The 19,213-nt window shown below is 37.1% G+C and overlaps 1 pseudogene; it reads left to right on the top strand.

The window, feature by feature from the left end:
• The first annotated feature begins 728 nt into the window (after window positions 1–728).
• On the top strand, window positions 729–18,556 carry LOC123815549 (annotated as a pseudogene).
• Window positions 18,557–19,213: the final 657 nt, after the last annotated feature.

The following is a 19,213-nucleotide window of genomic DNA, read 5'->3' as shown; positions in this document are numbered from 1 at the left end:
CCTCATTCAATGATAAATAGCTTTAGCCCAGGACACATAAATGTGATTAAGGATCTGGCCATAGCCAAGGATCTGCTGAGTATCCAAATACTTTCTACAACTTAATCCCTCAAACCCTCATGTGGGCTTGTTCCTGGCTTGCAAAATTTCTATCCCAAACTCTCTAATGTCTTGAGCTCCTTCCCAATACTCAGTTTCAACAACAGCATGTTGGTACTGCAGGTGTAAGAGAACTTTCACACACATGCTACAATGGCCCTACACTAACTGTAGGAATAACACTTGTGGGATGCTCACTTAACTTTGATTCAATATGTGTCAACCAGAGAACCAAATGCTTTGTACGGAGGAGCTCAGTAAGTCTTCTCTACAACCCCATGAGGTATCAATCTCCAAATCATACAGAGGATAACCAGGGAGGCCGATAACCTACTTCAGTAGCTCAGTAATAACCGCCAAATCTAGCTGATTCCAGGGGTGGTACTTTAAACTACTAGACTAGTCAGCCTTCTTCATTTGGCTGTGCTAAATTTCTCATATAATGTCTTATATGACTGTGAGAAACACACACTGTGGTGGGAAGAATTCTGAAATAGCTCCCAACATTTTCAACTCCTCATGTGTACTCCCTAAACGATCCCCCTTCCATAAGTGAGGGCAGAATCTGTGAGCATGATGGAGCATCACTCATGATTAAATGGCCAATTGGTTGACTTTTAGTTGATAAAATGGCAGATTATCCAGGTGAACCTGACCTAAACAGGTGAGTCTGACAACAACTGATGAGGACTGGGACCATCCTGAAGGAAGAGATAGTCTAAATGGGAGAGGACCTATGGAAGGGATTATGTGGTGAGGACCTCAAGACATACAATGGGTGAAGAGAGGACCCCTAGCTGACAACCAGCAAGAGAACAGGGACCCCAGTCCTACATCGGAGTGAAGCTGAATTCTGCCAACAACTACAGGGGTACAACAGGGGCCCTGGAGCTCTGGAAAGGAACACAGGCCAGCTGACACATTGTGAGCAGTCACAGGAAAAGCTGAGCAGATGATTCAGTCTACACTCCTGACCCACGGAAACTGAGGATAATGAAAAATGTAGTGTTGAGCTATTACTGCATTTGTACTAATTTTTTATGTAGCTAAAGAAAACAAAACATACATTTTCTCATCTTCAGGTTGGACCGATGTCTGATTATCATGAAATGCCTTCCCACACTGATACATCATCACCCAAAGTCTATGATTTCCATGTGGGTTCGCTCTTCATTTTGTACATTCTGTGGGTTTTGACAAATGTAAAATGACATGCATCCATCATTGCATTATGACACACATTGAGTCACTGCCCTAAAACCCCTGTGCTCTGCCTATTCCTCCTTTTTCCTCCCAAATCCCTGGTGACCACTAATATTTTTACTGTCTCCATTGTTTTAGCTTCTGCAGAATGCCATATTGTTGGAATCATACAGTATGCAGCCTTTTAGGTTGGCTTCTTTCACTTAGTAATATGTAGTTAAATTTCCATCATGTGTTTTCATGGATGGATAGATCATTTCTTCCTTTTTTGTTAAGACTTTTCAGCTTTATTGAACTATATTGACAACAGAAGTGTGAAATCTTTAAAGTTTACAACATGATGACTTTACATAGCTATACATTTGGAAAGGGTTCCTCTCACTGAGTTAATTAAAACATCCATCACCTCATGCAACATATTTACACTTTTCTTTTGGGGGGGTGAGAATATTTCAGTTTTACTGTCTTAGCAAATTTCAGTTTTCATCAACTAGAGTCACCACGTTATACATCAGATCCTTGGAAATTATTCATCTTATAACTGATAGATTTTACTCTTTTATTAGCCTCTCTGTACTTTCCTCATGCTCAGCTCCTAACAACCACATTTCTACTCTTTTTCCATGAGCTCAACTCTTTTATTTACAGATTTTACATGTAAGTGATATCATGCAGTATTTGTCTTTCTCTGTCTGGCTTATTTTATTTAGCCTAATGTCCTCAAGTTTAATTCATATTGTCACAAATGAAAGGATTTACTTCTTTTTAAGGTTGAATAATATCCCTTTGTGTGCATAACATTCCATTGTGTGTCTGTGTGTCACATTTTAAAATTTATTTTATCTGTTGACAGACATGTAGGTTGTTTCTGGACCTGGGTTACTGTGAATAATGCTGCAGTGAATGTAGGAGTAAAAGTATCTCTTTGAGATAGTGACTGTTTCTTTAAGATATATACCCAGAAGTGGGATTGCTGGATCATATGCTAATTCTATTTTTAGCTTCTTGAGAACCTACTACTGTTTTCCATAATGACTGTACCAATTTATATCCCCACCAACATTATACAAGTGTTCCCTTTTCTCCTCATCCTTGCCAGTATTTGTTATCTCTTGTCTTTTTGATGATGGTCAGTCTAATAGGTGTAAAATAATATCTCATTATGGTTTTTGATTTGCATTTCCCTGATGAAGAGTGACATTGACCACCTTTTCATGCTTTTGGCCATTTTTATGTCTTTAGAAAAATGTCTACTCAGATCTTTTGCCCATTTATTTATATATATATATATATATATATATATATATATAGAGATAGATATAGAGAGAGAGAGAGAGAGAGAGAGAGAGAGAGAGAGAAAGTTGTGCAAGTTTCTTTTATATTTTGGATATTTACCCCTCATGAGATATGTGGTTTGCAAATATGTTTCCCCATCTCATAGGTAATCTTTTCACTTTGTTGGCGGTTTCCTTTGCAGGACAGATAATTTTTAGTTTAATGGAGTACCACTTTTTTTTTACTTCTTTTTCTTATTTTTATTTATTTATTTTTGAAGCCCCGATTATTGATTTTTTGCTTTTGTTGCCTTTGCTTTTGGTGTCGAATCCTAAACATCAATACAAAGACCAATGTCAAAGAGCTTGTCATCTCTGTATTCTTCTAGGAATGTTATCATTTCAGGTCTTACATTCATGCTTTTAATTCATTTCGAGTTATTTTTAGTGTATGGCTTAAGACAGGGGTCCAATTTCATTATTTTGCATATGAGTGTCCAGTTTCCCAGCACCATTTATTGAAGAAAATGTATTTTCCCCATTGTATACTCTTGGCTCCTTTATCATAAATTAATTGTCTATATATACACATGGGTTTATTTCTGGATTCTCTATTCTTTTCCATTGATCTAGGGGTCTGTTTTTATACCAATACCATACTATTTTGATTACTATCATTTTTTAATATAGTTTGAAACCAGATATTGTGATGTCTCAGCTTTGTTCTTTGTGAAGATTGCTTTGGTTCTTCAGGGTCTTTTGTGGTTCCATACAAATTTCAGGAGTCTTTATTCTATTTCTGTGAAATTTTAGGAATTGCATTGACTCTGTGGATTGTCTTAGGAAGTACTGACATGTTACCAATATTAATTCTTCCTATTCATAAGCACAGAATATCTTTTCTGACATTTGTGTTGTCATATTTTTATCAATGTCTGGTAATTTTTAGTGTACAGATTTATCACCTTTCAGTTAAATTAATTCCTCAGTATTTTACTGCTTTTGATTAGATTTTTATAATTTTCCCTGATAGCTCATTGTTTATTACCCATTTCTTTTTAAAGTTGCATAATTTTCTATTGCATCACAGTTTATCTACTCATTCATTTATTATTTTAGTCTCCTAGAGCTGCCATAAAATGTTACTGTGTGAGTGACTGAAACAACAGAAATTTATTTTCTCACAGTTACAGGGGCTTGAAGTCCAAGATAAAGGTGTTAGGAGAGGTTGTTTCCAAAGAGACCTTTCTTCCTCCTTTCCTTCTTTCTGTGTCCTCTCTTGCCCTTTATTCAGTGTGTACCCAGAAAGAGAGAGCTCTCATGTCTCTGTCTTCTTACTGAAAACACCAGCTTTTCAGAATAAAACCCTACTCTTTGGACCTTATTTAACCTTAATTAACTCCTTAATGATTCTAGCTCCAAATACTGTCAAAATTAGGGTTAAACTTATGAATTTCAACTTAGGGCTTCAACTTATGAATTTTTGGAGGACATAATTCAGTCTATGACACTTACAGATAATCATCTTGTGTGTGTCCAAGTTTTTATAGTATATATGCATAAAGACTCTGTAAACATTTATGCACAGGTCTTTGTGTGAATGTAAGCTTTCAATTCATTTAGGTAAATACCCAGAAATATGGTAGTTGGATTGTACATTAAGAGCATGTTTAGTTTTATAAGAAGTTGCCAAACTATCTTCCAAAGTGGTTGTGGTATTTTATATTTCCATCAGCTAGGAATGAGCATTTCTGTGGTTCCACATCTTTGCCAGCATTTGGTATTTTGGACATTTTAAATAGTTGTAATGGTAAAACATTGTTTTAATTTACAATTTTCTAATGACATAAACTATTGAATATGTTTTATATGCTTATTTGCTATTTGTATATCTTCTTTGGTGAGGTATATTTTGGTCTTTTGCTCATTTTTGAATTGAGTTATTTGCTTATTATGGAGTTTTAGGACTTCTTTGTATATTTATTTTAGATAAGAGTCTTTTATCAGGTACATCTTTTGCAAATATTTTCCTCCAATTTGTGGCTCATGATCTTATTCTCTTGACAATGTGATTTGCAGAACAGATGTTTTAATTTAATTAAGTTCAGCTTATCATGTTTTTTATGAATTGTGTTTTTAGTGTTGTACCTAAAATGTTATTAACATACCTACATTTGCTCCTAAAATTTCTTCTAGGAATTTTATAGTTTTAATACTCCATTTAGGTCTATGATTTATCTTATGTTAATTTTTATGAAATGATAAGGTATGTCCAGATTTATTTTTACATATGTGGATGTCCAGTTATCTCATTGCCCTTTATGGAAAAGACAATCTTTTCTTTAATGTATTGCCTTTGCTCTTTTGTGAATGATCAGTTAACTATATGTATGTAGGTCTATTTCTGGGTTCTCCATTCTGTTCCATTGTTCTATTTGTCTGTCCTCTCACCAGTACACACTGTCTTAATTTACTGTAAAGATTATAGTAAGTCTTGAAGTCAGGTAGATTTGGTTATACAATTTTATTATTGTTTTTCAATATTGAATCAGTGATTCTATGTCTTTACCTTTAATATAAACTTTAAAATCAGTTTGCTGCTATCCAAAAATAGCACTGGTGGGAATGCAGACTGGTGCAGCCACTGTAGAAAACAGTATGGAAGTTCCTCAGAAAACTAAACATGGAAATTCCTTTTGACTCAGCATTTCCACTACTGGGATTCTCTAAAAAGACCCTGAAACAACAATCCAAAAGAACCGACACACTCCAATGTTCATAGTAGTATAATTTACAATAACCAAGTGCTGGAAGCAACCTAAGAGCCTATCAGTAAAAGAATGGATCCAAAAACTGTAGTACATTTACACAATGAAATACTATGAGAAAGAGAAAGAAAGAAAGAAAGGAAGGAAGGAAGGAAGGAAGGAAGGAAAGAAGGAAGGAAGGAAGGAAGGAAGGAAGAAAAGAAAGAAAAAAAAAGAAAAGAAAGAAAAGAAAAGAAAAGAAAAGAAAAGAAAAGAAAAGAAAAGAAAAGAAAAGAAAAGAAAAGAAAAGAAAAGAAAGAGCTTCTACCCTTTGCAACAGCATGGATGTATCTTGAGCACATTATACTAAGTGAAATAAGCCAGGCAGTGAAAGACAAATACCATATGATCTCACCTATAAGTGGAACCTAATCAACAAAAGAAGCAAGCAAGCAAAATATAACCAGAGACACTGAAATAAAGAAAAAACAGACAGTAACCAGAGGGAGTGAGGAGAGAAATAACAGGGGAAAAGAGGGGAAGGATTTTCAGGAACAACTATACAGGATGATTGGACAAAGACAGAGCGGGTAGGACCAAGAGTGGGAAGTGGGGAGGGATGGGACAGGGGGGAATTGTGAGGGGAAAGTGCAGACAACTGTACTTGAAAAGCAATAAAAAAATGAATCAGTTTATTGATATCCAAAGATGACACTGGAATTTGAGATTGAACTGAATCTGTAGATCAAGTTGGGTGAAACCAACATCTTGCAATATTGGGTCTTCCTATCCATGAATTTGGCACATCTCTCCATTTATGTAGTTCTTTGATTTCTTTTATCAGAATTTTATAGTTCTCTTCATATAGATCTTGTACATATTTGTGTTAGATTTATCCCTAAGTATTTCATTTTGGGGGGGGTAAAAAAATAAATTCTAATGTATTTTTCATTTCAAATTCTACCTTACTAATGACATATAAAAAGCAAATTGACCTTTGTCTATTAACCTTGAATCATACAACCTTGCTATAATTATGTATTAGTTCCAGGATTTTTTTTTACAATTTTTTTAGATTTTCTACATAAACATTTATGCCATCAGTGAACTACGGCAGTTTTATTCCTTCCCCATCTGTATAACTTTTATTTCCTTTCTTTATCTTTCATTAGCTAAAACCTTCAGCACAATATTGAAAATGGGTGGTGAGTGGGGGATATCATCTTTGCTTTGTTCCTGACCTTAGCAAAAAGGATTGAATTTCTCACCACTGTATATGATGTTGAGTATAGGTTTTTTTGAAGTTGTTCATCAAGTCAAGGATGTTTCCCCCAGTTTTATTTTTCTGGGAGTTTTTGTCAGGAATAGATGTTGGATTTTGTCAAATACTTTTCTTGCATCCATTGATATATTTATGGGATTTTCTTTTTAGCTTGTTGATTTAATCCATTAATTGATATTTACCTGTTTAACCAGACTTGCATACCTATGATAAATCCCACTGGGTCATGACATTCTTTTAATGCAGTGTTGGATTCAATTTGCTAATATTTTATTGAAGATTTTTATATCTATGTTCATGAGAGACATTATTCTATATTTTGCTTGTTTCTTTTCTATAACGTCTGAAAGATATTGTAGAGATTAGGTGTATTATTTCTTAAATGTTTAGTAAAGCTTGCAGTTGAACTCATCAGGACCTGGTAATTTCTATTTAGAAAGGTTATTAGTTGTCGATTCAATATTTTGGACTTAACACACTTTAGATTACTTCTTTCTTTTTGTGTGAGTTTTGTCAAGTTGTATCTTTCAAGGAATTGGTCAATTTCATTGATATTAGCAAATAAGTGGGCATAGTTCTTTTTTATCCTTTTTCTATATTTTATTTATTGTGTTATTACAGTTGTTCTGATTTTTCCCCCTTTGACCCCCTCCACCCATCACCCCCCACTCCCTCAGGCAGTCCCCCCATCATTGTTCATGTCCATGGGTCATGTATATAAGCTCTTTGGCTACTCCAGTTCCTTCTGTAATTTACATTTTCATGGCTATTCTGTAACTACCTATTTATTTTGTAATCCCCTCACCTCTTCACCCATTCCCCACATCACCCTCCCATCTGGCAACCATCAAAATGCTCCATGATTCTGTGTCTGCTCTTCTTGTTTGCTTAGTTTGTTTTTCAGGTTCAATTGTTGATAGATTTGTGTTTTTTTGTCATTTTATTGTTCATAGTTTTGGTCTTCTTTTTCTTAAGTAAGTCCCTTTAACATTTCATATAATAATGGTTTGGTTATGATGAACTCCTTTAGGTTTTTCTCGTCTGGGAAGCTCTTTATCTGCCATTCAATTCTAAACAATATCTTTGCTGGGTAGAGCAAACTCAGCTATAGGTCCCTGCTTTATTTGACTTTGAATATTTTTTGTCAACCCCTTATAGCCTGCAAAGTTTCTTTTAAGAAGTCAGCATACAGTCTTAGGGGCACTCCCCTGTAAGTAACTAACTTCTTTTCTCTTGCTGCTTTTAAGATCCTGACTTTGTCTTTAACCTTTTACATTTTAATTATGATGTGTCTTGGAGTGGGCCTCTTTGCATTCAACTTGTTTGGTACCCTCTGTGCTTCCTGGACTTGCATGTGTATTTCATTCACCAAATTAGGGAAGTTTTCTTTCACTTTTTTTTTTCAAATAGATTTCCAATTTCTTGCTCCTTCTCTTTTTCCGGCATCCCTATGATGTGAATGTTGGAATGCTTGAACTTGTCCTAGAGGATGCTTATACTACCCTAATTTGGGGGGATTTTTTTTCTTCTTCATGTTCTGATTGGGTGTTTTTTGCTTCCTTATGTTACAAAACATTGATTTGGTTCTTGCCTTCATTCACTCTACTGTTATTTCCCTGTAAATTGTTTTTTATTTCAATTTGTGTTTCCTTCATTTCTGACTGGATATTTTTTATGCTGCTGAGGTCCTCACTAAGTTCCTTGAACATCTTTATAACCAGTGTTTTGAACTCTGCAGCTAATGGATTGCTTATTTCCATTTCATTTAGCTCTTTTTCTGGAGTTTTGATCTATCACTTCATTTGGACCATGTTTCCTTATCTCATTTTGGCAGCCACTTGATGCAATCACTCGCAAGCAGTGTCCGTGGCATGTGGATAAGATATGAGACAAATTCACATAGACTACTGAGTCCTGTGGATAAAAAGTGATGGCACAGCCACTCTCTCAAGGGGAGAGTGTGCCAACCTGTGCCTTGACAAGATTTTATGGCTTTTCTGGGCACATTACATTGAGGATGGTCCTCATTTACTATGCACAGGTTCACTTTAGGTGGTTACCTTTTACAGATAACAAAGGAAAGAATGTTGCTAATCACTTCAAAGAGAAGGATGTTACAGATCAAGGGGAAAAGTGGTTGAAGTAGTTTCACTTGTCCTTGTAAGGCTTAGCATAGATTTTAGGAAGTCACTTTAAAGATATGCAGTAAATGTTTGCTGCCTCAATTCAGGGTGAGGGAGTTTTAGCAAAAAACCAAGTCTCAAAGCGGCCCAGGTACAATGCAGGCCTGATTCCCCATGGAAGAACCCATCCATGGATGTGGGTTCTGTGTACCGCATCTTGTTTTCCACTGGCCTTTCTGAGTGGAAGCTGGCCCCATGCCATGCAGAACAGTCTCCTATAGTCACCTTGTGTTTGTTTCTAGGTATTAGGTAGAGCTGCTTTGACGCTGCATCTTGGTGGTATGGCCTAATGTAGTAGGTGTCCTGTAGGGTCCAGTGGCACAGACTCCCCTACCATCCAAGCTCAGTGCTCAAGGTACATGCTTCTTGTGGGCAGAGTACAACCTCCTTTTGTAGTGAAGCCTGTGTTGCTGTTGGCAGATCAATAGGAGGTATTTACCCAGTCTAGTTAGCTGTAAGGATTGACTGTATCCCCTAACCAACAACCTCTGCTCTCCATGGAAGATTAGCTGTGCAGGGGAAGAGTGATGGTGCTCTGATGTGGTTTGTACCTGTCCACTGGGTGTACTGGCCCTGGAGTTTCCTGAGTGGTGCAGGCCAAGGTCAGCCCCCACCTGTGTTTTGCTTGGGGCCACCCTGCATGTGCTATAAAGCAATCTGAGAAGGCTACTACTTGTGCTGGGTTTGGAGATTCCCAGACAAAGCCAAGCTGTAAATCTAGGCTTGCTGCTGCTAGTGCTGAGCCTGGGATTCACTGAGGCCAACTGTTGCTTGTTTAATAGGATTTAGGAAGCTGTGAAGCCTGAGGCAAGACCAGCCATTCATATGGAAAAGCAGCTTGAGTAGGCCCCTATGCAGGCTGGGGTGGAGTCTCTGGGGATCTCCAAGGAGGATCAGATTTAGCCAAGTTGATGGAGTCTCAGATATGGCAGGAGCCTGCTAGCTCTATAGGGGGAGGGTTTAGAAAAGTGACAATGGCCTCTGCTTGCCTTGACAGCAGACACTTCAGTTTCTCCTTGCATACCACTGGGCCTTTCAAGCTGCTATCCTGGTGTTGGACCTCAGAGGGAGTAAGTCTGAGTAGGTGAGTCCATGTGTGGGTTTTTTAAGAGGAACTTCTTGGGGGTCTAGCAGTTTCTCCCACTGACTCAATCTCCATTGTTTTTTGCAGCCAAAGGTTGTGGGAATGTATCTTCCTGGCACTGAAACCCTGGACTGGCAGGCCTGGTGTGGGGCTGGGACTCCTCACTCTGGATAACTCTCCCAAAATTTTATACACCACATGTGGGTGACAGACCAGCCTGTTCCACATCTGCACCCCTCCTACCAGTCTGGATGGATGTGGTTTGTTCCGTAATTGTCAAATTTCCATTCTACTCAATTTCTGACAGTTCTGAGTGACAGTTGTTCTATATTTTAGTTGTAAATTTGATGTGGTTCCGTGAAGAGGCAAGCCATGTCTGTCTATGATGCGATCTGGACTAGAAGTCTTTATTATCCTTTTAACAACAGTGATGTTAATAATTTATGTTCTCTCTCATTTTTCTTTTAGTTATTCTAACTGGAGTCTTATAAATTTTATTGATCTTTTCAAAGAACCATATTTTGGTTTTGTTGGTTTCCTCTCTTGATATCCTATTTTCAATTTCACTTATTTCTGCTCTCATTTTTATTATTTCTTTTCTTCTACTTATTTTAGATATAATTTACTCTCCTGTTCCTAATTTCCTAAAGTGAAAGCTTAGATTAATTAATTTCAGATTTTATTTTCTATTATATGCATTCACTTCTATAAGTTTATCTCTAAGCACTGCTTTTGGTGCATCCCAGAAATTTTAATAAATTGTATTTTCATTTTCATTTAGCCAAAATATTTTTAAAAACTTGTCTTGAGATTTCTTCTTTGACCCATGTATTATTTAGACTCATACTGTCTAATCTCCACAAATTTTTAGGTTTTCCAACAACTTTTCTATTATTGATTTCTAGTTTGATAACATATGGTTTCTATGTTTAAATTTGTGAAGTGAAGGTATATTTTATGACCCAGATTGTGCTCTGTCTTGGTGAATGCTCTATATAAACTTGAGAAGAATGTATATTCTGCTCTTATTGAATGGAATTATTGATATATTTTAATTATATCTAAATGGTTAATGGAGATGTTGAGTTTAACTATGTAATTACTGATTTGACTTCAACTATAATATTAGATTCATCTATTTCTCCTTGCAGTTCTGTTTTTTCCTCACATATTTTGACACTGTTATTAAGTGCATACATATTAAAAATTATTATGTCTATTTAGACTATTGATCTTCTTATGTAATGACCCTCCTTTTTTTCTGATAATTTTCTATGCTATAAGGTTTACTCTGTCTAAAATAAATATAGCAACCCACACTCTTTAAATTTGTGTCAACATGATATTTTTCTCTATCCCTTTACTTTTAATTTATATGTATTTATACTTAAAGTAGATTTATTTTACACAACATATAGTTAGTTGTGTATTTTGATCCTCTGACAAACTGTCTTTTAATTGGTGCAGTTAGACCACTGAAATTCAAAAGTTTATTGATATATTTGAATTAATATCTATCATATTTGTTACTGTTTTTTACTTGTTGCCTTTGTTCTTTGTTCCTGTTTGTCTTCCCCTTCTTTTCCATTTTATTTGTGGTTTTATTGAGCATTTTATCTTATTCTATTCTTTCTCCTTTCTTAGCAGTAATATATCAGTAATAGATTTTATTTTGCTTTTTGTAGTAGTTGCCCAAGAATTTACAATATACATTTACAACTAATCCAAGTCCAGTTTCACTATACTGCTTCATGGGTAGTGTATCTCACAGTAACAAAATAATCTTAATTCTTTCCTTCTGTACTTTGTATCATTGCTGTCATTTATTTCACATATACATAAATATGCATAGGTATGTGTGTGTATATATATATATATATATGATATGTACATAATCAAATAGATTGTTGCTATTATTATTTTGAACAAATTGATCTAGTAGATCAATTAAGAATTTTTTAAAAGTTTTATTTTACCTTCACTTATTCCTTTCTTTAGTGCTCATGCCTTCTTTATGTAGATCTGAGTTTATGACCTTTATTATTTCCCTTCTCTGTAAATAATTTCTTTTAACATGTCTTGAAGGGGAGGTCTACTGGCAACAAATTCCATAAATTTTTGTTTGTTAAAAAAATATTTATTTTGGCGCTCTCCCCACCAGGGAGGGTGGCCAAGTGGCGTGCTCCCCATGTGAGGAGTGGCCCTGCTGTTCCTATTCCCCCACAGGACCTGGTTGTCTCTGTGTATGTTTTTCTCATGTTTTGAGCCATCTGCAGTGTTCCGTGATCACTGCTGGCTGGTGACCTACGCATCAGCTGGTGCCCATCGTGGGGCAATGATTCGGGACCACAGAGGTGGGATCCCGTTCGAGACCACTTGGAACCAGTGGCTACGAGCCATCGCTGTGGACAACGCATCAACTTCGGGTGGATTTGCGTGCAACCAGCCCAGGATTGCTGTCGCCTGTGCATTTACTCTCGTCTTCAGTCGCAACAGGTGAACTCTGCTGGCCGGACTCTGCCACATCAGATGCACTGCTGTCCACATTCCTCATATCTGGTACCCACAGACCACTTCTGTGAGGGGCATGTGTCATCTCCTGGGTATCATCCAACCATGACTCCAAATCATTCTCTGTTTTATGAGATTTCTTCCTCCGATTTAAACTGACATCCAAGCCAAAGGCTATGCCACTGAGGCTGGTGTAGTCAGTGCTCTGGCATTCATTTCTACAAGCCTGAAGTCTGTTGTCTAGGATCAACTCAGACTCTCTGCCCAAAGTTTTGATTTTTCATCTATGGGAGCAGACCCACAAACATAGGGCAAGCCAGAATTGGGAGAGTTAAAGACCCTGGAGTCAGCTCATGACAAATAACAGAGGAGATCTGGATTTCCAGCTAAGATGGATGCATGGGTAGATTCACTTTGACTCCTTGCACAAACAAAAGAAGGACAACAACAAATTTAAACATGAAAAATAACCAGAACTGCCAGAAAATCAAACTATATGGAAGTCTGACAACCAAGGCATTAAAGAAGAAATATTCAGACTGGTAGGAGGAGCAGAGATGGGCAGCTGGGGAGGATAAGACATGTAACAAGGAGGCAGCTGGCAGACCAGGCAGTCCCATATTTGCATATAGATAAACCAGAAGGAACAACTGGGGAGTGAGACAGACCACACAACCCAGGGTTCCAGTGTGGGGAAATAAAGCCTCAGAAAACCTGTGGGGATTGCAGTGGCAGGAGAAACTCCTGGCCTCACAGAAGAGTTTGTTGGAGAGACACACAGGGTCCTGGTTCTAGAAAATACACAAACCAGCCCACTCAGGAATCAGCACCAGAAGGGCCCAATTTGCTTATGGGTAGTGGGGGAAGTGACTAAAAGCTGGCCAAGAACCCAGAAATCAGCATTGTTCCCTTTCAGGTCTCTCCCCCACATACAGCCCCACAACGCAGTAAAGAGGGTTGTCCTGCCATAGGGAATACCTAAGGCCCCCTTACTACATAATAGGCCTGCTGAGACAAAAATAAAAAAATTAAAAAATATGGCCCGAATGAAAGAACAGATCAAAGTTCTAAAAATAGACCTAAGTGATGAAGAGATAGTCAACCTATCAGATGCAGAGTTCAAAACAATGGTAATCAGGATGCTCACAGATATGGCTGAGTATGGTCACAAAATAGAGGACAAAGTGGAGGTTATGCAAAGTGAAATAAAGAAAAATATACAGGGAACCAACAGTGAAGGGAATGAAACTGGGACTCAAATCAACGTTTTAGAGCAGAAGGAAGAAACATTCAACCAGAACAGAATGAAGAAATGAGAATTCAAGAAAATAAGGAAAGGCTTAGGAACCTACGGGACAACTATAAACATTCTAACATCCTAATTATAGGGGTGCCAGAAGGAGAAGAGGAAGAGCTAGATATGGAAAATTTATTTGAAAACATAATGAAGGAGAACTTCCCTAATCTGGCAAAGGAAATAGACTTCCAGGAAGTCCAGGAATCTCAGAGAGTCCCAAAGAAGGTGGACCCAAGGAAGCACAACAAAGGGACAACGTAATTACATTAGCCAAGATGAAAGATAAGGAAAGAATCTTAAAATCAGCAAGAGGAAAGGAGACAGTTACCTACAAAGGAGTGCCCATAAGACTGTCTGCTGATTTCTCAAAAGAGACTTTACAGGAAAGAAGGGGCTGGAAAGAAGTATTCCAAGTCATGAAAGGCAAGGACCTATAAGATTACTCTATCTGGCAAAGTTATCATTTAGAATGGGAGGTGGGATAAAGTGCTTCCCAGATAAGGTCAAGTTCAAGGAGTTCATCATCACCAAGCCCTTATTATATGAAATGTTAAAGGAACTTATCTAAGAAAAAGAAGATAAAAAACATGAACAGTAAAATGACAACAAGCTCATGACTATCAACAACTAAACCTAAAACAAAAAAACAAAAAAACAAAAAAAACCAAAAAAACAAAAAACTAAGCAAACAATTAGAACAGGAACAGAATCACAGAAATGGAGATCACATGGAGGGTTATCAGTGGGAAGGGGGTGGGGAGAATGGGGGAAAAGGTACAGAGAATAAGAAGCATAAATGGTAGGTAGAAAATAGACAGGGGGAAGTTAATACTATAGGAAGTGGAGAAGCCAAAGAACTTATATATATGACCCATGAGCATGAACTAAGTGGGGGGAATGTTGGTGGAAGGGGGGAGGTGCAGAGCAGAGGGTGATAAAGGGGAGAAAAAATGGGACAACTGTAATAGCATAATCAAAATATATTTTAAAAAGAAAAAAAAATATTTCTCCTTAACTTTTGGAGGATAATTTCACAGGATCCAGAATTTTTTCTCTCAACAAATGAAATATTTTACTCCATTCTCTTCTTGCCTGCATGGTTTCTGAGGAAAACTAGGATGTGATTCATATTTTTGTTTCTTTATAGGTTAGGCCTTTTCCCCTCTGGCTTCTTTCAGGATTTTTTCTTTATCTTTGATTTTCTATAATTTACCTAGAACAATATACTTAGGTATAATTTTGGGGGAGAGCATTTTATCCTGATTGATCTCTCTTGCACTTTTTAGATCTTTTGTTTGGTGCCTGGCATTAATTTTTGAGAATTCTAAGTCACTGTTGCTTCAAATAATTCATCTGTTCCTTTCTCTCCTCTCTTTCAGGTATTCCCATTACATGTATGGTACACCTTTTGTAATTGTTTCACACAGTTTATGAATATTTTCTCACATTTTTTCCAGTCTTTTTTCTCTTTACTTTCAGTTTTGGAAGTTTTTTTGACATATCCTCCAGTTCAAAGGTTCCTTCTTCAGCCATGTCCAGTCTACTAAAGAGACCATCAAAGGCATCTTCAGATCTGTGATGGTGTTTTTGATCTTTAGCATTTTCTTTTTGATGCTTTCTTAAAATTTTCATCACTATGATTTTAAAGTAAACATTTTAGTGGATAATTTTAGGTTCAAAGAAAAATTTTAAAGAGAATGCAGAGAATCATCAGATATCCCTTAGTAAGTTTCTATTTGTTCTAATGTTGTCATCTTATGTCACTATATTTCATTTGTCAAAACTGAGAGGCCAGCATTCATGCATTTCAGACTATGTTCAGTCTCTGTTCAGTCTTTCCACTAATGTCCTTTTTCTGTTTTCTAACATCCAAACCAGAGTATTATCAAGTGTAGTCATCACATCTCCTTTTCTTATCATATCCTTGATGGCTTCTTAGCCATTCCTTGTTTCTCATGACCTTGACAAATTTGAAAGTTGCTGGTGGTATATTTTGTAGTAGTTTCTCAATTAGGGTTTGTCTGATGTTTTTCTCATGAAAAGACTATGTTTATGGATTTCAGGGAAGAATACCACAGAGGTGAGCTGTCCTTTTCATTTAATCATGTCAGGGAGTAATGACACTCAATAACATCCTTGAGGATGCTAACCTGCATCATTTTCTTAGAGAAATTGTAGCAAAGCCTTTAGGTAATTTTTTAATGAATTCTATCTCATTCTTCTATGATTCAGTGTCATTACTATTGCTATGACTATTAAATACACAAATCCAATTTAGCCCATTGTTATTGTCATAAATGTTATATACACAATCAACTGATCCACCAGTTGACTTTGGAGCTCAACCATGCAGTGTGGTATATAAATTTAAAATCACTCAACATTTCTAAACTGTCTGGTTGGCCAGACCTTGCATGTGATGCAGTTGCAATAAAGGTACACAGCATTTGTGTTTCCTTAGTGCCTCACTGTGGGTGCTGCATTAATGCACAGCCTGGTCCTTGCATGGTCTATTATGCACAGTCAGCTACACTCCCACTCCCAGCCCTTCAGACTATAGGTTTCACCCTTGATATAATTTAGAAAACCATAAGTTGGTCTTTAGTGAAACCCATATCTCCCATTTCTAAGATCTCTTTTTTTTCCTAAAATGCTTCTTATATTTTAACCTTCTGTCACCCAGATCTAATGGGCTTTCTTTGTGGAGAACCAATTAAGCACTCTTTCCAATTTCAAAGTGCCTAATATTAATCATTTACTCAGTTCCATTTGAAACCAGGGTTTACCTCTCAAAAAAAAAAGACTGTTTAAGCTATATCTCAAACTGGAAAGTGAGACTATTTTAAGCCTCACATAGAAGATGAGCATTTTAGGGAAATAAGGAGTGTTCTAGCTGACCTGTAGTCATCATTACACTGAGCCACTCTGGATGATTTTGTATCGGAAAGCTGATGAAGAGCTCTGGTCTCTCTTGGGCACCTGGATCTCCTGTGAGAACCTACTAGTGGTCCCTTGGGTATCAAATGTCCTGGAGTAGCATGGAATCCAAGGCCACATTGAACTCCTGTACCCATAGTCCTCACCTGCTACACAGTTTCCCTCTTGCCATTGTGTCTTGCTGGCTGTGACCTCTCAGTGACCCCAATCTTGGCCTTCGGAAGCTCTCTGATCTCTTGAGTCTCAGGCTTCCTAAGAAACTCAGTGCATGAACCATGCCAGGATCCATTGCAGTTTGCTCTCCAGAGTCAGTGGGAAACCTGGATGATAAGCAATGTGCTTGGTTTATTTCCCCAGTAGTACCTACTCTTTCTTATTTTCTGTTTACCATGCTGGTCACCATAGTATGTTAGTCATCTTCAGGTCAACTTGCCCTCTTGGTCTACAGATTGCACCCTTGTATGGATGGACTAGCTTACCCTACTGTTGGTTACACACGAGTTAGCATATGGGCCACTCCCTGCAGGTCTCAGTGGGTCAGAACTGCATACTTGCACAGTGTGGTCCAGTTACAATTTATGAGGCTCATGTTTAAAAAGTCCTTTGTTGTGGTTAAATCTAAGAATTTAGTTATGAAATGGACTTCTTTACGATTTCAACAACCTTTGGTACCTTGCCAAAATCTGCCTTTGTGGCATTTTTAATACTCCAAAATAATTTGTCTTATTATTCAGGTATTGAAAAAGGAAGGTGTGTACTTGGTTTTCAGAAGTATTAGTGAAATACCATTACCTAGGGTCAGAAGCAGATGCTTTTGTTTATTATACAGAGAAGGAAAAGGGGCTTAGCTAAATTCAGGATTTTCTTGTTTCAAAGCATAGCATAAAATAATGTAGAATTAACAGGAATATGAGATATTTTACAGTCAAATTCATAGCACCATTATTTACAGTAACCAAAAGATGGAAGTACCTCAGGTGTCCATCAACAGCTGGGTCAATTTAAAAAACTGTAGTCTATCCATACAATGGAATATAATTTAAACTTACAGAGGAAGAAAATTCTGATATATATTACAACATGGATGAATTTGAGGACATCATGCTGAGTGAAATAAACCAGTTACAAAAGACAAATATTAATGATTCCATCTATATGAGGTCCTTAGGGTAATCAAATTTATAGAGGCAGAAAGCAGGATGTGGTTGACAGGGGCTAGGGGAAGGGAATGAGGATTTAGTGTTTAATGGGAACAGAGTTTCAATTTTGCAAGATAAAAATGTTCTGGAGCTGGAGGGTGGCTGGTGATGGTTTTACAACAATGTGAATATACCTAATACCAGCAAACTGTACACTTAATAATTAAAATAGAAGTGAGGACAGAGGAAGATGCAATTCTTGTGCTAGGATAAAACTAAAGATTAGATGGTAGGAAAAGAAAAATAGAAGCAATATTCTGAAGATCTGCATTACAGGTGCTTCATCACTTTATAAGACATGAGTCTGAAAAAGCAAGCAGCATGGTTCTGGAACAGTCTCTGAATCAAGTGCAGTTACTTGGGTGAATAGGTCAGGACCCTGTCATGAGACAGGTGAAAGGGAAAAACCCAGTTACAATATTTTCTCTAGCATCAAATGAGATGTGGAAGTAAGAAAATGAAGTGTACCAAAAGGGTGATGTCGGTCAAAAGGCAACATGGTACAAAATTTCAGGATTCCAACCAGGCCTCAGAGACATGGCATACCAGTATGTGAAAAAAGGGGCTCAGGTTTATGTGGAAGGGCATGCAGACTATGGTGAATACATGGATAAAAAAATGTGAGGCAACAAGCAACAATAATCATAGGTAATAGCATATTTCTGAGTGACCAGACAAAAGAAAAGTCAGAGAATGGCCCATTCTCTTTTGGCCAGTATTTGGTACAGTCTCATTTCTAACTCATGTGTAGTCTTTACAGTTTCTAAGGATAAGAATTAAAATGTTCTTTTATATGAAAAATAATTAAAATAGGAAATTTTATGTATATTTTATAACAATTTTTAAAAAGTAAATAATTTAAAGAAATTGAACAGGAAAAATACTGCAGAAAGTTAAAGTTATTAGCAGAAAATATTGCTATCATCTAATAAACTGAGAAGACAGAGCTGAAAGGATAATCACTCCCAGGGGTCCCCTGCCTCTGGCTGTGGCTGCAGCCCAAAGTCCATCTGGGTGGCACAATTGAAAGCCTGGGTTGCTCACAAACGAGACATGTCCCAACACAACAATGACTCAGCTAACCCATAGTATACACTCAGTTCAGAATCTACCTATGGATGGCTTTTAGTGCAGAGAGAGTTGTGGGCTCATAACAACCATTACAGGATCAGATGTATTTAAACTGGCCTCAAGAGACAGAGGCCACAGTGAAAGAGCTGGGGGTGAATTTCTTACGTGTCTATCATTTGAAAGTTCACTCATCCTGTTCTCCTGCCTGTAGAGAGAAAGATCAATTCAATGGCATTGGTCCAGTCAAGATAGCTTAAAATATATAACACAAAGTAGAGTCACTCATGTCAACCAAGATGGCTTCCAGTCAACCATGAAACATTGGT

This window comes from Phyllostomus hastatus, unplaced genomic scaffold, assembly GCF_019186645.2.
Source record: "Phyllostomus hastatus isolate PE091 unplaced genomic scaffold, TTU_PhHast_1.1 phas_contig_195, whole genome shotgun sequence".
Classification (NCBI taxonomy): Eukaryota; Metazoa; Chordata; class Mammalia; order Chiroptera; family Phyllostomidae; genus Phyllostomus; species Phyllostomus hastatus.
Note: the sequence above shows the minus strand (reverse complement) of the source record. Positions and strands in the feature narration are given on the sequence as shown.